Genomic DNA, 22,591 nt, shown 5'->3' with positions numbered 1-22,591 from the left:
CCCTCTCTTTCTGCCTTTCTATTTTTCAGTTCTGGATATGCTATGAGGAATTAAAGTGAGGTGAAACAGTGAAAAATAGTTCCCTTTGTTTAATTCCAGTAAGCTTTGTACCTCACAGTTCAAGCACAGATAGCAAATAAAAGAAGGAGTTATTTATTCTGTGTATTCTGAAGAAAGTCAATCTTGCTAGTGTTCATGCTAGCTGACCTTCTTTATGGAGCTCTTTGTTTTCCAGGAAAGGACCATAATTATCTTATGGCATTAAATTGAGTTGGGTGGGAAGTGCAGCCTCAGATTTATTAGTCAAAGTTTCACTGTCAACAAGAGCTTGTTCTTGAATATTACAGGCCTGGATTTTCTTTTCAATATAAGCGCCAAGCATGAATAAGACAAGTGAGAGCTGTTGAACTGTCTCTTGAAAACATTGCCAGGCTAGCAAAAGAGAGGATTTCTCCCCCTCCCAGCCCAGCTGAGAGGATTTTTCCTCATTCTGTACCGGCAGGAAGGCAGCATTGTACCAAGAATATGGACCGCTCTGTGTTTTGGTTGATTTAACATGTATGCACTTTTGCAGAGTAGTGATTTCCTTGAGTGGAGTTATGCAAGTAATTCACCGTGAGTCATTCATGCAGTGAATTAAGTGCCTCTTCCCACAACCAGGTTGTCTTCTGACAATCTTTTTTTTTTTTTTCTGGAATTACTCAACAAATCCTTTTGCAATTACTTTTAAGCATTCTGTGTAGATCACGCGTTTATGTATGTGGTTAATGTTTGTTGATTTTTTTGAGTCATATTCATAATGCATCAGAGAAAATACAGAGTGTTTTCTCTGTATCGGTATAAATGTCCCTACCTGCAAATAATTTTTTTTTTTCATCTGGTTTCAGGAGAGCATGTGCCTGTTCATTTCTGTGTATATTCCTCTCAAAAATACTAGATTTACTTGAATGGTGTGTCACATTATGCATACACATCAACACAGAAGGGAAGGGAATCTGCATTTTTCAAATAGTTTTATGGAAAAGTCTCTGCTGCTTTTTCTAGCAGCAAGTGACAGAGACCATCACAGGCTTGGGGGAGCAGGAAGATGGCTCTGCACACACCAAAAAGAATGTAGAGAACAGTAAGATGCCTGCAGTCTGCTGGGATGGAGCAGGGCTAGAAGGAGTCTCCCTGCTCAGGTTTTACCTGCCTAGGTTCTTTGTGTGTTTCTGTGCATGTGAGAAGTTGCAACAGATTGTGCAGAACCAGTTCAAGTTGCTGAAAGCAGAAAGTGAAAGGCCAAGTGCTGCTGGTAAGCAAGAGTAGGTGCTTACCCTGTGCCAGGCATGGCCAAAGCCTGTTCCCCACAGGTGTCCCTACAAGTGCACTGGCTGACTGTGCCCATGGGAGTAATTTGACATGTTTTGGAGGAGAAGGAGCCCTCCAGAAAGGAGGAATTTTTAGGAAGAGCTTCCTAGAGCATGAAGGAAGCAACAGTGAGGTTTTCCTCAAAAGTCTCCATCTCGCAGGGAAAAAACTGTTCTTTTCTGATTTTCAGGACGTGTCCTGGACCCTGCAAGGCTGATGGATGCTCTTCAAGGAAGGTGTAACAGTTCCCAATGCTCCCGCAGTGCTTAGGGGGACCTCTTAATGGGCTGGTTAAGTGGCTAATGGGGACGCCTTTGCTGCAGCCAAATGGATTACTTAATAGAGACATGTAGATCTTTGGGAGGTGACTGGGCTGCCAAAAGGAACGGGCAACAAACCAGTTGGAGCTGCTGATGCTGTTGTCACAGATTTACCAGAAAATCTGCTTTTCCTTCCAGCTGCTTTTTTTTTTTTTTTTTTTGGTAAAGTGATTATCAGTTCAACCTTTCCCTGGAACTGATGCTGAGGCAAACTTCTATCAGATATTGCTAACTGTAATGTGCCTTTTCATGACTTCTTGGCTCATGATGGCTGCCAAGCTCACAGGATATTTTGGCCCTGTTACTGAAACCGTGGCTACTGTTGTTCATAGCTCTTCAGGACTTCCATTTGCCCATCCTGAGAGAAGTGTAAGAAAGAGTGATCCCTGCTGTTAAACTATTTGCATAATTCATTTTTCCTTTTCTTTTCTTTTTTTTCCTAATTTTTAACTGGGAAAGTTGATCTTAGACTGGAAGAAGTATCAGCAATGCTAGAGTTTTAACATTAAATCATCATATCTGAGTGATTCAAGATGAGTGTGTCCCTCTTCTCTCATCCATTGCCTTGAAGTTGAGGAAAGTGCTTGATTTCCCACTTTGATTTCTCTGGACGACTCTTAATCCCAAATTTTAGTGAGGAGCTGATTTATTGTCTAGCATCAGGGAGGGGACATTAATTCTGTCTGCCACCCAGTGTGCCTGCTTGGAAAGAAAGAAACCTCCTCTGCTGTAGGTAAGATCAAAACCAAAGGGTATAAACTGGGTTGAAATCCATGTGTTCAGGCAGCTTGTCTGGAAAACATGAATCTGCTGCTACTTAACCCTGTAGCTGCCTGGAAACCCGTGAAACACCTGACTCTTTACCTTGAAACTCCCCCAGGTGCCCAGAACAACCCTCCTTGGGGTCTCCAGAGTGGCCAAAGTTTGCAGCTTGGAGAAAACAAGGCGTGGAGAAAACAAGGATTTTACTTGTACAGGTGCTCAGTGGGCCCTGGTAGCTGGGCCTGGCACATCCCCATGGAGCGCCGTGGCAGCTCCAGCTCCAAACAACTGCTCCAACAGATGTGGGAGAACCCTTGGAGCAAGTGGGAGAGGGGCAAAGGAGGCCCCGGCCTGCTGCCTCCCAGGGAACCGAGCTCAGGGGCAAAGATGCACTGCCCCTTGCTAAAAACCTTTCCTAGAGTCACCATGCCAAGGAGAGAGGAGGAATTTGGATGCCAGAACCTGCAGTCAGCGTGTAAAGCTCCCAGGAAAGGAGCTGCCAGGGCAGTGAGGAGGCAGCCCGGGGCTCCCCACTCCCTGGTGACGGCCTCGGAGTGAGCTGTCGGCATTGGGCACACGCTCCCTCCTTGCTCTCCCTCGCAGCCCCCTCCGCCCTCCCGAGCCAGAAATTCCTGGCTGCAGAGTGTGGCAGTTTCAAAGCAGGGGTGGAGGAGGCTCCTCCGCCCGAGGTAGCCTCCAGCCTGGTTGTTGGGGCACTCTCATGGGATGTGGGAGATGTGGGTTTGGGCCCCTCGGGCTGGGGCGGGAGAGGAACCCGGGCCTCCCACTTCCTCAGCATATACTTTGAATACCAAGGCATTATATAATAAAAGCTATCACCACCTTTTCTTCTTCCTGCTTTGTTTTTAAAAGACTGATCTGTGTGGAGTCTTTTGAAATAAAGGGCGTAGGTACCAATCTCCAGGAGAAGATTCCAGACAATGGATCCCAGGCAGACAGGGTTGCCTCACTCCAGCCTCAAGGGGCTTTTAGTGCAAGAGAGAATTGCAGATACACCCTTGTCCTCCACTTTTCCTGTTGCTTCAATGTCAGCAGCTGCATGCTCCCTTCAAGAAGATCCCACTGTATCCTGCCAGCTCTGTTATGTTCAAGTCTTGAAGCACCCAAATTCCACCATCAAGCCCACAGGGATTCTGAGTGTAGGTCATGAAATGCTGGAGGACAGATCATCTAAAAGTCAGTGCGCAAACCTCTCCTGAATTTAACCTTAAATTCTCTACTTAAATTAGGTTGTCCATTCCAGATGAAACTATTTGCCTCTTTGAAAAAATACTGGAGATAGAGGCCAGATCAAGAAGGACATCTTTATATAATTGCATAAACAGGTAAAAATATTTTGCTGCTTTGAAAATGTTAGAGGAGTTTAGACTAGAAATAAATGTCCACAAGTAGTCTTAATCATTACACTCTGTGAATACTTGTTTGAAATAGTCTTGGCAATCAATTCTGATGTAGTTCTTTGGCTGGAAAAGCCCAGACAGTCCCAGATGTCTCTTTGATGCAGGATCACACAAAGATTCAAGTTTCCATTGCTCTGATGAAGCAAGATGTCCCTTGCCCTGACTGAGGGGGAAGAAGTCATTGTGTCCCAAAATATAAATGTGTTGCACATGGTGCCTATTAATCAATGGAGTCAAGTCTGGAGCAACATCAGCTCTTATAACTTGCACTCAGTTGGCGTGATTATACAAACCCATGCATCTCTTCATATATCCATATATCTTCCCATGATATTTGAAAAATTATGGTAGCTGGGGAAGTCCCTGGGGACTGGAAGTAGGAAAATACTGCACTCATTTTTTAAAGGGGTGGAAAGGAACAGCCTGGGAAGTACCAACCTCTCAGCCTCTGTGCCTGGGAAAGTCATGTAGCAGATCCTTCTAGCTGTGCTGAGGCACATAGAGGGCAGGGAGATGATTTGAGACAGCAACCCCCAAAATAAATACAGTCTGGAAGACAAAGAGATAGAGAGCAGCCCTGCCAAGAAGGACTTGGGGGTGCAGGTGGGTGAGAGGCTGGACATGTCCTGCAATGTGTGCTCACAGCCATGAAGGCTAACTGGATCCTGGGCTGTATCCAAAGGAGCATGGACAGCAGGGTCCAGAATACTGCATCCAACTCTGGGGACTCCATTATAAGAAGGTCATGGACCTGCTGAAGTCAGTCCAGAGGAAGGCCACAAAGATGATCAGTGGTCTGGAGCACTTCTATGAAGAAGTTAGGGTTATTCCACTTGGAGCAGAGATGGCCCCAGGGAGAACTTGCTGTGATTTTTGGTACTTCAGTGAGGTTTATAAGGAAGATGGGGACAAATATTTTGGTAGGGTATGTTGCAATGGGAAAAGATGTAATGGTTTTAAACTGAAACAGGGTAGATTTACACTAGACAGAAGGGAGAAATTTTTTACAATGAGAGTGGTGAAACACTGGAACAGGTTTCCCAGAGAAGGCAGTGGTTTCCATGCTTGGAAGCATTCAAGGCCAGGTTGGATGGGGCTCTGATAGCCCAATCTGGTTAAAGATATCTCTACTTCTTGCAGGGATGTTGAACTAGATGGGCTTTAACGGTCGCTTACAATTCAAATTGTTCTATGATTGTGTGTAACCTGGTTTTGAAACATTCCATCAATGGAACTCTTGTTATCTGCCCTCTTTTTCTTGGCAGAAATCTCACTTCAGAGAGACAAAGGCCAGTTTATCAGTGGGCCTTTCTAAAAGATGAAAATCTTTGGTTGTTTGTGGTAGGTGTTACAAATTAAAGGAGATCAGCAACCAAAATGAAGAAAGGATGCCACTAGCCTTGCCACACTTTTATCAAGAGAATTCCTGAAAGGATGGCAAGGGCTCTCTGCAGACTCTTCATTCAGATCTTCATTATCATAAATTGCCAGTGGAGCAACCATTGCAAGGGACACCAGCTGTGGCAGAGGGGATTGAGGCTTTGTCCCCTCTTTGAGACAGTCAAGAAAGCTGAAAGGCATGAAATAGAAACCTTCCCCAGGATGTCCTGAAAGTCTAAGTGTACATTTGAGGAAGTCCAACCACAGGAGAAATGGTTGGTTACCCTGGGCCTGGACTGACTGGCCAGATATGATGCTTCATGGACCCTCAGGTAGTTTTTGCCAGGTGCTGTGATGAAATGCTGCTCTGATACCATCAGGAGATGCTCATGGCAGAGAAATAAAAGACAGAAGGTACTATAGAGGATCATTTCAATACCTGACACTCTTACACTTGGCTAATTGTATTTGTTCATTAAGATAAAGATCAGCATTCAGCTTCTTCTACATTTAGGTCAGCCTTCCAGTACATTTGCACTTGCAAGAGAGAGCTGCTTTAATGAGGGATAATGAAACTTGCTACACATTGCATCATAACTTCTGTGTTAATATCATTTACACATGATAAAATGCAAATAGTATTGACCGTCAATGCACAATCATGCTTAATCCTCTAAGCCCACACACACACACACACACACACGCATGTGCTAAAGCTAATATCCCTAACAGTAAACAAAATATGCATCTGTGCCTCTCTCTGTCCCCCTGAGAACTTCTGTTTTTCCTAAACTACAAGGTGCATCAGCTCTACCCACACAGCCAAACAAACAGACTGCCACTGGCTACTGTAAGTACTCTTACTCCTTGTTTGCACTTCACAAAACTGTGACCATGCAGGGAAATCTCACTGCAAGCAACCCTGCCTTAAACAGATCTGCACTCTGCATTACAGGCATTCAAAGGGCATTTCTAATGCATAGCTCTAGTTGACTCTCCCAATCCATTGTGGGTGTCCAAGGCCTGCTTGTCCATCTTCTGTAGGCACCCTGAATTCTGAAACAGGCTAAAGGATAGGTCATAGAGGTGCTCAAACTCTTTTTCATTTGGGATTTGTGCTGGTAGAAGGGTACCAGCATACTCTTTTACATCTGGGTTTTGTAGTTAGAAGGTAGCACAAAAGGCAAGGTATGAAGCTGAAGTGGGATCAGTTAGTGACTACCCATCTTCAGTGAATAAATGTTCCCTGGAGGTTAAATGGGTCCACATGAACTTCAAGAAATGCAGATTAAGCACGGAGTGAAAGGTAAATGTATTTAATTATAATTCTGTTGTGGGAAGTTCAGCTTCTTTTTCTTTGGAAATTTCTCACCCACCTTATGAAACACAGCATTGCAGCAACTGCTTGGTGTTTCTATTTCTCAGTGCTATTGGCATAGTGCTGCCTTGGGTTTTAATGATGCAGAAAAATGCAACAGACAGCAGTTGTCTGGGGAAACCATACATTTGTGCAGGACATGATCCTTGGGGATGCATCCCGCTGGTAAGGAAACTCTGAGGAGCAGCTGAACAAGCTCAGTGCCTTTGAAAGGCACTCTGCTCCTTTGATTGCACAGGCTCTTAATTCAAGAGGGCTGCTTCATGAAGCTAGTAAAATTTAGCCTCACTATGCCTACTGGCCAAGTCTCACCATGAACAAAGACTGAGTAAATGAGGTTTGCTTTCCAGAGAAGGGAAGTGTCCCACATTTTGTCACCAGCTGAATCTGATGTTCACAGAGCTGGTCGGAGTGCTCAATGTTGAATTCAGATATGCCCTTTAGACACTTCTTGGCTCATTCAAAGCTCTGCACTATATTTTTGTGCCTACCTGAAATTGCATTGTACCCCTCAGCAGCCATAAAGTGAAAACTTTTTTTTATTTAATACCAATGAAGCAGAAATTATTCCATATTTACTATGCTTTCAGTGCCTGAGCAGCTGGAAATACAAATGTGTGCCAGAAGTGTGTGTTAGAAAACACAGCCTGTACATCCAAGCTACAAAGGAGTGCAGGTGCAGGGGCAGCATCTCCTCCAAGCAGAGCAGGCAGCCCATGGACCATGTCGGAGGACCTTGAGACACCAGCTCCTCAGAGCAGCTGAGTGCAGACTCCTCTGAACCGGACATGCGCTCAGTTTGAGGATTATGTGTGTTAGATCCTGGCTTTGATACCTCCACTTACGCAAAGCCTTGGCTCTATCAGTTCTGGCATAGTCAAACTTGGGTGAATCAGCCTCCCTCAAACCATGCAGCCTGATTCACACCCTAGGAATCCAGCCTCTCCTTGCTGCAGAGCAATCAGTGAAAGCTCCAGCAGTGGAGCTGCATTTAGAATCATCTCTGTGAGCATTTCTGTACGTAAACCTCAGGGGTTTTTTTGAGCCCTGGCTGTTGTCCGTGTTCCTGGATTGTTCCAGCTGACTGGATTTGTAGAAGTAGGGCTGTGTGCATAGAGGATGAGCTCTGTGCTCCTAAGGAAAAGAAGTGGAAGTCTTGTCTATAACCTGTAAGTTAGAGGGTGTGAGCTCTGTGCTGCAACCAGCCACATTTTTGGTGTGTGTTCCCCAGCATTGCTTTAGCCCATGAGGCCTAACATCCTCCTAGGTACTGCAGGGTGTAGCACACATCAGACTGATCTTCATGGAGCACATGGATGAGGCCAAGTGTTTTGGATGGGAAAGTGTGTTTACTCATGCATCTGCAAGTTGTGCATGACATAAAAAGGATTTGCCATCTGGGTACTAGAGACTTCTTTCACTGCTGGCAGTCTGCATGCAAACATAGACTAGACCGTGAGGTATGGGCGTGTGAGACAGAGGTGCATGTATATACACAGATATGTGTATTTATATACATGTACACACATGCACCGCACTTTTATGCAATAACCAAGTTTAATGCTATAACTACCTGTACTGCAGACTAAGAATCATGTCCTCGTGTTCTGTTTCTTTTTTTTGGAGAAGATCAAACCGTACTAATTTTAACAGGTCTCTCTTTCTGAGCATCAGTGGGCTTCAATGCCCCCAACACAACACTGTGGTGAGCTGGTTTTTGTCCCTGAAGGGTGATGGAACTGGGTTAAATAATCACAGTGCTGCAGCCCCTCTGCATTTTCTGCCCCGAGTGATGTTGCTGAAGTCCAGCTCCAGCTTCCCTCCCATCATTGTACCATTATGTCTGAGATGCCTGATTTTGTTACCTGCCTTTTGTGTGATTCTCTGGACTCCTCTATAGCCAAGACTCACTTACAGGCAAAGAATGCTAACATACTATTTGCCGAAATTCTCATGGATGAGAAAATTAACATCCCCCCCTTCCTTTTTGTTGTTGCCATGGTCACAGGAAAGGAATTAAAGCATCAAAGCTTTCCATTTCCTGATGATGGATTAAGGAAATTATTAATTTGTCTTATAGAAAGGCAGGTTGTGTCTCTGCAATTAATGTTAGAAGGCTCTTCATGAGGGGAAATTCAGCCTCCTGGGCGGAGAAAGCTAAAGCATCTGCTTATTCACTGGCTTAGATAGATGGGACGACTATGGGGGTCTGTGCCATAATTCCTGCCTTTATTAGTCACTCCAGATAGTTTGGGCTGTCTAGGCAGTGGTTTCCTTGGGGCACAGTATTAAAAATTCAAGCCCACCTACAAATTAAGTCCTCTCCTTTATCCATTTTTTTATGCTCCATCCATGATCTCAGGATTTTTTTCTATTGCAGGGTGAGGAAGAGAAAACCCAGGGAAAAAACCTACTTGCATGTAACTGTCTTTGATATGCTCCTACTCATCTCTTGCCCTGCTTTCTTGCCTCCCTGGTGCCTATCATCAACCTACTGTTGAGGCAGCTGTTTATATGGGAACACTTCACAAAGATTAGCTTCACAGTGGGATGTGTTCTCCCAGGGAGCTGCAGGCTTGGCCATGGCCACCATAATTGACCCAGCATGGGGCATAAAGACACAGTCCCATAAAGACTTTCTGATGGATGTGGGCCTCTTTTACCAGCTACATCTTGCAATATTTCTTGGTGACCTGTTCCGGCTGGAGTTGCCTGGGCTTGCAGGAAAAAATGGGGAGGAGAATATCTTATCCTGTCTGCTTCTGGTGCCAAAAATTCTTTTTTTTTCTTCACCTTTTCTTCTCCATTTCCATCTTTTATTCTAAACAATTGCAGAAAATACAGTTTTTAATTGTGGCATTTGTCCTCAAAATTAGGAGACAAAGAATCCCAACACCAAAACATGGTGGTTTTGATCTTGATACTCATGAAAATTCTCTTGTATCCACAGAGAGTCACATTGTCCCAGACTTGATTTCAGCAGCTTCTCTGTGCTTAAAGGTGCTGCTTTGGCCTCCCACTGCCAGCAGCAGTGCTGTCTGATGACAGAACACAGCACGCCACAGAGCCTCTTTTAAATTCATCCCTTCATATTTCTTGGTGCGTTCAGGTAATTTGGCCTCTTTATTTACTTGATCCCTTTTTCTTCTTCCTGAAAGAGAGTGTCTTAGTGCTTCCCATTGAGAGCCATGGAGGTAAATGGCTGGAAGATAATACCTGGTGAGCAGGCGCCGCTGGGGCAGAGGTGGCTGAGCAGCTTGTGACACAGAGCGGTGCCGCATGCGAACCTCGTGGCTCGTCCCTTTGATATGGGGCTGTGCTTTGCCTACCTTGCTGTGGGAAAGGAGGGAACTTGTTTGTCACTTTTTCCTGTGCTGACGGGGCATGAAGAAGGAAAGGATCTTTCCTCTGTGTGCTGAGCTGCTATTTCCCTTTGATCTGCTTTATGGGAGTACCTTGCTCTATGAATGAGAAAAATGCCCAAACTACTTCGTGGAAAAGCTGAATGCAATTTGGAAACTCAACAGGAGTTTGCATACCTGCCATATTCCTATGAATAATACAGTGCTGCTCTCCCAGAGACCACACTCAGCTCAGATATCTTTCTTGAAGACACTGCAGCAGTCAGGAAGACTCCTTCAGCTGATTGAAAGATATGAAACCCTTGCTCCTGGGTCGGACGGGTCTGTAATTAAGAGCTTTAAAACCAATGTAGTAACACCATGAGGGACATTTCTTTGGTGTTAAATGTGTCAAATGACCTACTGTTCTCAGATGCTGAGCTATAACCTTTAAGGTCTCAGTTGTTGGGGACAAAATCCATATTTACATCTCCATTTGTGCGATAGTCATGGGGCTGCTGATATTAGTGTCACAATAACACTTCAACATGCAAATAGATGGATTTGCAAATACAATATAAACCTGCAATGTCTAAAAAAGTAAAATGTTTTGCCAGGTGTACCCTGGATGTATTTATATATTAGTTAAGCTCACTTTGAACTGTTCCACAGTATACCAACACCATGTATTTTTCCTCTGATCAACAATGGATATACAATATGCAGGGTTTAAAGTAGATGCCAAATGAGTTTACCTTCTCCACAGATAGCCTTTGAGGACTCAAAAACACAGATGCCATCTTCTCTGCTATGCCTTTTCTCTCCAGCTGAGCTGAGTAATTGAGCTGGTAGCCCAGGTGGCACCTTAACACCTCCACAGCCCTTGATACTGAGCTTCCTTTGGCCAGCCTGCAGCAAGTACGCATTGTGCTCTCCTGTTGATCCTTATTTTCTCTGTATTCAATACCAGCAGGCCATAATGCCACCATAATCTCTCCTTATGCTGATGTGAGTGTCCAAATGCCAGTGGCCACATGCAGATACATCTTGGTGTTCAACATCAGGGGTGTGGGGAGAGGAAGATTTATCTACCTAAAGAGAGGGAAGGAGGAGATGCAGACATCATGCAAAAACCCTTTATTCACACCACAGTTTATGTTCTGTTGTGAGAAGAAATTAGACTTACATGTAACTACCTTTAAACTGAAACATCCACTGTCTAATACAAAAGAAAAAAAAATATAAATCTCATCTGTCTTCCTTTTTCCACCCTTCCAGACTCTACAGAGACCCACCACAAGTCCACAGGGCCATTTGGAAATGTCTTCTGCTCTACGGGAGTCCTACTGCTGGCAACACATGCTTTTTAGGGAATGTGGAGGATGCTATGCACCATATAAACTTTTCTTTCTTTCTTTTACTTTCTCTCCTGAACTCCAATGTGAAGATTTCCAGGTCATGCCATGACAGCCTGCTCCACAAGACAAGTGAAGCTGAGAGCAGACACTTCAGTCATGGAGTGACTCCAGCTGTCTTTGACTCCTTAGCTGATGCTGATGGAAGCACACAAACATGCAAGTGTGCCTGGACAGACCTGGTAATCCATTTCCAGAGGGATATACATCATCTTTTGTAAACATGTGGAAACCAGAAGGAGAGTTTTGTTGCTAAACTTAGGCTGGGGAAAATTCAGTAAGATGAGTTTCTTCCTCAAATGCTATGAAATGAAGTACTCAAGATAGAAATAATGACAAGACAGCCTTATTTCCAGGTAGCTGAAGGAAAAGAGGTGCATGCTCTTTGCTTTGGATCTTGAAGACCAGCTCATTTGGAAAGGTGAGGTGGAAGGAAGGAAGGAAGGAAGGAAGGAAGGAAGGAAGGAAGGAAGGAAGGAAGGAAGGAAGGAAGGAAGGAAGGAAGGAAGGAAGGAAGGAAGGAAAGTTTAGGTGCATGACTTTTCAACATAAATACTAGAAATTAGTTGGTTAGATCAAGATAAAGATGGATTTCATGGCAAAAAAAGAGCTGGTATATTGAGAAAGGATGATTTTTAATTTTGCAGACATAACAGCTAGAATATATATATTTTTTAAAGCCCACAAAAATACCCAAAAAAGTGTTACAGCCTGATTTAATTGGTTAAATATATTAGAGGGGGGAAAGATGCAATTTCCTGCTCAATTTGGTACTAAGAAACTGGCTGGCAAAATAGTGGCAAAAACTATAAAACTGCAGAAAACTTCCTGTGGCACATGGGATGTCACTACTGAGGCACGCTAGGCTTTCAGCACAGGAGGGTGAAACTGGTTCCTCTCCTGCACCGTGGCAACATGCAGGACATTATAAGAAAGCCGCTGGTTTTGTGATGGCTTGAGCAAAACAGGGTAAATGCATAGGTCATATTTCATCAAGCCCCTGATGCTGCTGTTCCTGTGAAAAGGCAATGGGGCTGGTGGTAGGGTTTTTTCTCCATGCTAAGGCAGAAGATGTGTGCATAAAATAATTGTGGCACCAAGAGGTGCACAAAAGAGGTGTAACCAGGCACCAGCTGAGGGGAGGTCCCCCTTGTCCACCTGCACGTAGATTTAAAGGACAATATTTGAGAAGGTGTAGTAGGAAAGAATACCTTCAGAGAGGTTGCTGCTTAGGGAGGAGGGTAAAGAAAAGTCACTCCTGAAGGATGGGAGACTAAATAAAAATATTCATGCTGTGGACACAGATAGCGCTGCAGACTGTAAGACTGGGATAGCCAGTTTAGAAATATTCATCTTGCGCAAGATGGATAGAAATATAATCTGGTTAACACCCTGGGTAGTGGGGAGAGACTGAAGATGAGGCTGCATGTAGGATCATAACACAGTGGCTGTCATCCTGCTTTGGCAGTATTAAAAAATCCTTCCATGGCATTGCACTAATGCTGACACTGGTGTTGCCAAAGATTTAAAACTACAAACAGATTGGAAAAGCTGGGAATCTGTATGGTACCAGGAGGAAGATATCAAGCACTGCAAGAGCAGAAACAGCCAGTGAGATTTAACTAGATTGAAGCAGGAGGAGGACTTCCCTGCCTCTGCCCAGCACCTGAGTGTCTGGCCCAGTTCAGGTCAGGTGCATTCCTATACTAGGACGCTTCTTGAAGGAGATTTTCCACCCCAGGTGCCTTTGGTGGGGAGAGAGCCAGGCACCTCCAGTTAGGCAGGTTGACTAGGGATTCAGCTATGTAAAATATTCAAGGAGAGGATCTCTGGATCCCGAGGAACGTGAGTCACCCTTTCATATTTGGCACTCTAGGTCCCACCACAAGAGCGTGCTTCAGCACATAGCAGAGAAACTTTCATGTCTCGGGATGTGGCAGGGTGTTGCAAAAGACTGTCATGGATATTATCTCAATAGTGATTTCTGGCCACACCAAAGTGGTTGGTTTTTTAAAAATGGTTATGATAATAGTTTACCAGGTTACTAATTAGCCTATTAATTTTGAAATGGTTCAGAACAAGGTTGAAAAATGATGATTCATATGTATTGTTTATCAAGAATGATTTCAGAGAGGACAAGTACTTATTACAAGTATATCACATTATGAAATGAATGGAAGTAGAAAAAATAGAAGGCCCTCAGAAAGTAATAAAAACCCTGAAGAACACCATTCATCTACCAGGATAAGACAAAACAGATCCCACTATACGCTCAGAAAATAAATATTAATAATATGAAAATAAACTACAGACACAGCATTCACTAAGTGTGGTAAGAAGAAATAATCTTATGCCTCTCATCTTCTGCTCTTACCATTCTGCTCTTATGTTTCTTTTGTCTCCCAGTGCAAGAGTATACAAAATTGTCCTTAAAAAAGGCAACCCTGGTTTTTTAGCCTCTAATCCTAGTCCTGTGTTCAGATATAATGTAATTTCTCAGTCAGATTTCTCAGTCAATAGAATCCCTCCCCAGAGATTGTTCATTGACAAACTCCAGGAATTAGGGCAATGGGAAGACTTCCACTTTGGTCCCAGTAGGGTGTAGGAGTATTGCTGCTGGAAAGCTGAACTTGAGGTTCTTTTTACAGCACTGATTTTATGACAGAATCACAGGGTCAGGTTGGAAAGGACCAGAGTGGAATCATCTGGTCCAACCTCCCTGCTCAAACAGGGCATTCTTAGAACCCACTGCATAGGATTGCATCAAGGAAAGGTCCTTCCTACTGCCCTGTTGCTGGAAAATGCCCACTTTGCTTTGCTTGTCGTGTGGAGCAACAAGGGTGGACGCCCTCCCCGGCTGGAGAGCCTGACTCCCAGCCCAGGTTTCCCTGCCTGGTAAGTGCACTCTAATTTACATTCCTCCTGAGTTAGTAAGCTCGAGCCTAGCCTTGAATCCTTCTTGAAAATCCTGGACTGATTCATTTTCCCCCTGAAGAAGCTCCTCATAAACTCTGGCTCACCCCACACACATACATTTCATTTTAATTAAAAAATACCTTGCTGGCATGACAAGCTATACAAGTTTCACTAAAATATTAAATAATAAAAAAAAACCCCTCTGAACCCTCAGGTCTCTGTCACAGAGAGATACAATACATCAAACATCTGTCCAGAACAGAACTGAGGATAGTCATAGCATTTTGGAGGTTTAACTTCTTTCCATTTATCATTGTGACGTGTTTCGGATTTGGAGGTAAGTTCCTTTGCAGCACGATCATAGGTCAATTTTTCTTTTCCCCCATAGCTGTATGAAAGTTTTCCTCAATTTTTTCTTTTAATGGAAAGTCTTTTACTACTTTAAAATATTATTTTTTTAAAAAAAGAAAAACTCCTCCTCACATTTCCACCTGTTTTGGGCACAGAAATAGGATGCTTTTCTCCATTTCAATTCCTCTCCTATCACATTAGTTGTGCAGTGATTTCTTTTTAGTTCTGCACTGTGCTTTGCCTCTTCCAATTTCAACTCCTCGTTTACAGTCATTGATTCTTCATATGCTGAGGATCTCCTCCAGGCTGGCACATTTCAGCCTGTGAAGCTATCCATTAGTCTCAAAGCACTATTTAAAACTCTTCAGCAACTCCATCTTCAGGGCTTTAATATATCTGTGACAGTGACCTGTATATAGTTCCGTGGTAGGGTTAGGTCTGGGGGTGGAGACATGCTCCACTTTCTCCAAAGTCCCAAGCTCCCTGTCCCAGTGCTGGGGGAGGAAATATAATCCACAGGAAGTTGTGTTATGCACTGAGAGCTGTGTAAGGAAGTCCATGGCAATAGAAAGCAATGAAGTGGAGTGTAGGTACCACCTCTGGTATGTGGGCAGGAACATCCAGCTGCTGGGGTTCTCAGCCAGCAGCTATTTGGGTGTTGGGAAAGAGCAACTGAGAGCAGGCAGCCAGGGAAAGGCACACTGTAATGTAAACCAGCACAGGGACACTGCTGAGTGAGTGCTACCGAGGGTGTTGAGATTGGACAATTGGCCTGTTGTATAAACCTTCTCTGAAGAGGTGACTGGGGCATCTTGGCCTTGTGCTGTGTGAGCACTTCAGCTGCAACCCACAGTCTGAGAGTTCAGCCAGCCAGCAGAACCATAAGGGAGCTGGATGAATTCCTAGGCAGCTATTTCTGCTGCCTAGAGAGTGCTTAATTGCAAAGTGCTGGGTGCACCTGGGACTGGAGCACCTTCCTGCCTTCTTGGGTGAGAGAAGCTGCCCAGTTAAGTGAGACCAGGGAGGTGCTGGAAGTGCTAAAGGCAGAATATGCAGTGTGCAAGCCATTGGTTTTGTCAGGTATTGGAGTGCTGCTTTAGTTATGTGTGGATCCTCAGTTGTGATGGTTTACCTCTGCTGGGCGAGGGCTTGGCTTGGCTGCACCACGTGTTGCAGCTGCTGGCGCGGAGGATATCCAGGGCTGGAACCAGGAGCAGCACAGTGAAATCAGTGCAAAGCTGTGTCTCAGTGCCTCAGCTGCCCCTCTCAGCCCAGCCTTGCTGACCGAGCTATGCCACTCTGAGCTCCACTACTACTTTATGTTCTGCTTACATAAAGATCTTCCCAGTGTACTTCATTCAGTTCAAAGCATTCCTAGAAGTGTCCTCAGAGAATTTGTCTTTGTACCAGGGTACATGTTGATATAATTTCTTATCATCCAAACTAATGTTTTCATCTGTTTTTGAATGTCTCTTTCAGTGACAGTCCTCTGGAGTGCATTTCTTGGCCATATAAATTCCTCTCCTGTTCATCCATGCACTTAATTTCAAGGGCAAGCTACCTTCATGGCAGAGGTGTTCCACCTGAGAACCATTTTGCTGAGGTTTCTAAAAGTGTGGTCTTGTAGATTTAATATTTATTGTTATTTGTAGGGTATTCAATACTTTTTTATTGCCTGTATAGTAATAAACATATTTGAGGCTTCCAGTAGCTCAAGAAAACAACGTCCAGCCAGATAGCATTAACAGACTGCATACAAGAAGAGGAGGAGAAAAAGCAGCAAAGAAATGTCATAAAACTGACCTTTCCAACATATTTTTGTAGTGGAAAAATATACAGAAAGAGCAACAACAGGTAGTCTTACCCAGTGTCTGAAGTCCTAAGCAGCATTGTATATGGTGAAGTAGGTATGAAATTGCATTGTGGAGAATTGCAATGTTTATTGCTAAGGGAAATTTGCCATTATTGAGTTAGAAAAATGGTATGGGCTGTATGTGACTGGAAGTGGGGCCATGGCCTTCTTGGTTTCTCCCTTCTGCACCAAGACCTCAGTTCAGCATCCTGTGCTCCCTCAGCCCCCTTCAATGACCTTGACCATAAAGTGCTCATCTGGAGACTTTTGGGCTTTTATAGAGGAGGTGAGAGGGCAGGTTCTGGCAAAGCTGATGCATTAGAGCAGAGCAGGCAGGTGCCAAGCAGCCATCCAGAGGCACGAATCCATGGGGATGTGTTTGATCCATGCCTCTGTAGAGATCCTGCCTTGCTGGGGTGTTGCTGTTTGAGGCAGCAGCGCTGAGTCTTCCTCACAGGCTTCTGCAAGCCCAGGACATGGACATAATGTCAAATAAATGTTTTAAAAGTTTCTTTGTGCAACTAGTCTCCTTGTGTTGGAACCTATCCTGGGTTTTATTCCAGATAATGTGTCACAGTTCTCAACATCCATATAAACACTGGTCCATTTTAAAACCCTCTTTTTCTAACCTCAGTAGTATCTGTGGCTTAAGGTGCCACACTTTAATTACATGTTGTGTAATAAAGCATTTCCTTAGCAGCTCCTTAATTTATACAGTAGAAAATATCTACTAGGTAGCATTTCATCTACCTTGCCTATGTTTGCTGTTATTAATTTACTCTCAAAACTGGCATCCCAATTTTCCTGTCAAGCATTTCTCTCCCTGTCGAGTGCTCTCCCTTATCCATTTTGAAGTCAGAGAACATTTCTCAGCACAACATCCCTTTCAGTGGGTGCTTTATTTCATAGTTGCAACATTATTTCCTAAATAGTTTTAAGACAAGTTAACCTTGAGTTGCTTCAGAGTTTCCTGGGCTCCTGGTGCTCCTGCTCCCTGTCTCTTTCACGTCTGCCATGGACCTTCCTCTCCCAGTCCCTCAGGGGTATCCTATACCCAATACTGTGCAGAAAGTCTTGCATTTTTGTCTTCTGAGGCTGTTCCAATTACTTCAAAAATGACAATTCTCTTTGACACCCATAGTCTTGCCCGTTTTTGGAGAAACTGACAGGAAAATAAGAGATTTCTCTGGGAAAGGGATGAAGAAAGCACACCCTTCTCAAAGATTTGAAGGGGTTTATTGAGCAGTGGTTTCATCCCACTTTCCAAGCACTGGAGTTTATGTAATGATGGAGAGTTTCAAAACTTCTGTTTCATTTCATTATTAGAAAAACTTTTCAAAGACAGTGAGAAACACATGCTTGTCACTTTTTTCCTGGGGAAGGTGCAGGGAATTTGCCCCATTTCCCACTCTGCACTCCTGTTCAGACACAGAAAACTTTACACTATGATCAATGAAGTGGTAAGCAATGAGTGGTACTGATAAATATTTTAGGCTCAGAAGAGTTTCTGTGCTGCACTCATGGTAACATTCTCCTCCATGTTGCATGGGCTTGGCTGACAATGTGGCACACCCAGGAATTCAGCTACCTATATAAACCCTTGCAAAAAATTACAGTCTGATGATAATTTCTTCTGTGGTATGATTTTCATTCTTTTGCCTTCAAATTTCTGTAAGTGTTTCCAAATAAATCAATTTTGCAGACAGTTAAGATAGCCATAAAAATGTGCTGAGTGTGCAGATATTGAAGCTGAGAGGTTCTGATCCAGATGGAATTTTTAAAAGTGAATTTTTGCTCAACTTCCAGTGCAGGATTTTTTTTCTACTTTTTCTTCATATTGAGAAGTTTGAGTCTGTGATTCTTTGTGTGTGTCTGTGCGTGTTTGTGCATGTGTACATGTGCATCTGTGGTCTCTGCTATTTCAAAAACTATAATACTGAGAAACTGTAACCTTTTTATAGACCAAAGTTCACACAGAGTTTTTTTCTTTATCTCCCTTTATCAATTTTATTTATATGTATGATTTTAATAGCTTCACCCCTTTTAATAGCTTCACCCCTAGCTGTAAATAAATAGACACATAAACAAGCAAATGCTGGGGTTTAGCACAGTGGGAGGCGTGGACTGAAACTGGATTTGTGTGGCTGAGGATCTATGTACTGAGCTGAACGTAATTGCCTCTAGTTCCTGTGCACAACATCTAATTTGTGGATTTAAAAGTCCATAAGTGCTCATTGCCATGATGGATCATAACAGCTTTTGAGGCAGTTTTTCAGCACCAACGTGGCAAAAGATATTAATTTAAAATTACTCTGCATACATGCATTTTTCTGCATCTGTGACAGACCATCAGTACTGACCGCTGTAATGAAGGGGGTCCATTATGGACTCTCCCCTGCTCCCAGAGGAGAAATCATGAAGGACAAATAAAGGGAACTGTGTGCACACACAAACAAATTTTCCTATTGTGCTGATAGGCTTGAGCTGAAATAAAACAGGAATAAGGTAACCTGGTACCTCTTTCAGGCTAAGAAGATAAAGTGTGGGAGCTTTAGCCCAAACCAATGCTGTATGCCATCTCCATCAGTCCTGTTTAGGCCGTGGGAGGCAGGGATGCAGAGGGATTTTGTGAGCCTGCCCTTATTCACCACATCTGTGCCTAGGTACTGCAGATAGTAGAAACTTCCATCAGGGGTCTCTGGCTAGCAGTTGATCTTTACACATCACACCAGTGATACATGGAAATTGAAATTCAGAGAAGTCTGAGGAAGGGGTTGAAGCTTTCTCACTCTGTTTCTATAAAGGGAAAACCTGCCCAATGGGGATAGAGTCCTTTGGTCACAGTGCCAATGTGCCAGCACAGTGAGGCCTTGCATGGGACATCCCAACTACCCCATAGTGCTGAGCTCCGTGGAATTATTCTGCATGTGTGTGTGGAGTGCAAAATAACCACTTAAAAACAACAAAAAAACCCCCCATCACAACCTGGTGTCTGGGGCTACACTTCAAGCCAAGCTGCTGAAAATCATGGCTGCTGGATGCTGTGAAAATTACAGGATTATGTCTGGAAGACACACGGGAGGGGTGGCAGATAGTACCCTTCCCTGTGTCTGCTTCCATGGCAAGTGTGTGTGCAGGATTGAGAGGGCGACTGTGGGTTGGTGGGTGTGGGAATGGGAGACCAAAAAAGCACATGCAAAACTGCAGGCTGCTGCTGCTGCTGGTGGTGGTAAGAGCTCCCAGTTTGAAAGGGGCTTTGCCCAGAGGATCTCAGCTGCCTCTTGACTAGATAAGCTTTGGTGAGTCAGATGAGGAGCAGATACACCTGAAAAGCACAAATCTAATACCTTGGGTTTGGGGTTGTTTTTCAGTTTATGAAATATGGAAGTCGGAGAGGTGAGGAAAGGGGTCCTGAGGAGGCACAAAATCCAAGCAACAAAGCAGCAAGCCCTGCTTCAAGAAGGATCTGTCTTCTGCTGTGCACAAGGACAAAGAATCATGAAGAGATATGGTAGCTTGAGGGGATGGTTTAGCAACATTCTTCTTTCTGCCAGAAATCAGGTCCTCTCCTCAGCTGGCAAGGACTGCAGACAGCCCTCTCCTTGTCTGCATGGGGATCATTTCTGTATTACATGAAATGAGGGGGAGGGAGAACATCATTTTCCCTTCACAGCAATTATTTCAGCTTTCAATAAATACCCAGGGTATGTGTACAAAATATGTTCAATGTATGTAGCAGCTATTTAATGTATAGTCAGAAGTTACTGTGACACCCGTGAGAGAAAATAGTCACATACAGCATATTTGTAGTATGTGTTGCACAGTTTAATGTGTCTCTTTCATGGATACATACAGTGTATTATCTGTACATTTACCATGTGCATGCATGCTTACAAGCTTGAATATTTATACTTTTCTGTAGAAAGAAGACCAATTTTTAAAATTCTGCAACATGGGTAAATTATACAGTAAGTACAGGTTAGATGACTGTTTTCATAATTTTATCATTTTGGGGATTAAATTAGAAAAATGTAAATTGCCTAGAGCTTGAGGAGCCTAAGTCTCATATTCAGAAGTAATTTAGGAAGAAAGTCTCCATCACATAAATGAACTTTGCACTGGTTTTTCTGAACTGAACTTGACTTTATATATAAGTATGTAAATATTGCAAAATGCTTATACATGTTCTCTATATGTCTGAATGTAATGATTGGAATTTTTGAGACACACAGATAAAAGCTGTAATGGGACCTTAGTCCCAATGTTAGAAAAATTTTTAAGAAGACACTCCTGGCAACCGCAGTACCAAACTGCTCAGAATTCAGCTTAAATCTTAAGTGTCATGTGCCTAAAATTTTGTGGCAGTGTTTGTGATGGAACAAAAAGGCTCTTCAAGGCCTTTCAAGGGTGCTGTCAGGCAGACCTGCAGTGTGCACAGGCTCCCAGTATGGCTGTGTTTCCATGAAATACTTTCTGTGTGGTATCATTTTTTTCAATCCTGCTTAGGGTCATAAGACATGGGGTAATGCATCCTTTCCCAAACAAGTGCCAGCAAAACCTTTATACTCTGCCCCAACACGGACTATTCTGTAAATGCTACCTTTTATTAAAGAAATATTTTGGAACAATCGCAGAGGGTTTTTAACAACATTATTGGCACTCCAGCCTCCTGCCTGTAAAGCCAGATGACTTGGGGCTCTGTAAACACAGGCAACACTTTCTTCACGTCAGTAGCCTTAATGATTTCAACTCTGTACAGTACCTGTAGCAAAACCAGGATTGCACCTCAACCACATGAATAGGGGTTTTTTTCCCCCTTTAAAACTTTTTGCCATACATCATTGTTGTCATAATTTTATGTTATAGGAAAGCTCAGGAATTTCCAGGATGATGAGCAAGCATCCCACAGAAAAGGAAAAATTCCCCCCCTCACTAGGTGGAAACCTCTGCAGTCTCAGTTTACCTCACAGGAAGTCTTCAAGCTGGTCCCAAGCAAGCCCTACATTGAGCCTTGGCTATTGTGTCCTACAGAAGTCAGTAGGACAAACACAAGGATGAGCAAGTTTCAGTGAAGTTTCAGTAGCTTTCTGTATAGGATTCCCAGTCTAACACCTGCTGCAGTCAGGTGGTGGATGGCGGCTGGTGGCAGGAGACATGGTGATGGTGCTGATAGTGGTTGCCTCTTGGGCTTGCTGAGGCCATGAAGTACTGAGTACTGCAGCCCTATAACCACCTGCAGAATTAGGGAATTTGTGGGAAAAGAGGGAATTTTTACCCAAAGGTTTGAATTTTAAAAAAAAAAAAAAATGGAGCTGGTTTCAGCTATTTTGTGTTTGGGAATAAGGACAGCAAAGCCAACAGAAGGGTTTGAGAGGGGACAGAAAATGCAGGTGACTATGTCTGGAAGGCATGAAAAGGTAATTTAACCACCTTTGTGATTTATCACATACCGATCCCCTGCCTGTGTTGTGATGAGCGTGTCCGAAGGCGGGGGATGCTGGGGGCGTGTGGATACACGCGAACCCCTGAGCACAGCAGGGCCACCACACAGGATACCTGCTGTGCTACCCTGAGTGCCGCCACTGCCACCACCCCCACCACCCTCTCCTTGGGGCAGGAGGCAGCCAGATGTTCTGGGAGCTTTTGCACCAGCCCAGTGGCAGGAGCAGTGCATTTTCCTATGTGCCTGTCAGCTGGCTTTGCTCTCTTGAGCAGAATAGCACAGTGGGTGTTGGCTTTTCCCTTGTGGGGAACAAGCCACCCCCAGAACCTACCTCACTGCATCCAGCTCCCTCTGTGCACCACTGAGCAGGAAGAGCCTGTCTTCCCCTTACTCAATGCGCTGCTGCTGCTGTAGAGAAGAGATGTTGCCAATCCCTCTGACCTGGCAGGGTTCCTTTGGCATCTCTGCAGCTCCATCTGAAAGCAGTGGGACCGTGTGGATTTGGGGGCATCTGTAGGGGATGGCAGGGCAAACCGGTACCTTCTGGCTGGTGACATGCAAAAAGCCCTTAGTCCCCACATGTTTTAGCCCAATCTAGTTTGCAGAGCAAGAGCCAAGAGCAGGACTGAAAGTGGGGGCTGCCTTCAAGCTTGTTGTTATGG

The sequence above is a fragment of the Melozone crissalis genome, unplaced genomic scaffold (genome assembly GCF_028551555.1).
Source record: "Melozone crissalis strain CALT ecotype California unplaced genomic scaffold, PUWL_Pcris_2 ptg000013l_1, whole genome shotgun sequence".
Classification (NCBI taxonomy): domain Eukaryota; kingdom Metazoa; phylum Chordata; class Aves; order Passeriformes; family Passerellidae; genus Melozone; species Melozone crissalis.
This window is presented reverse-complemented; position numbering follows the sequence as displayed.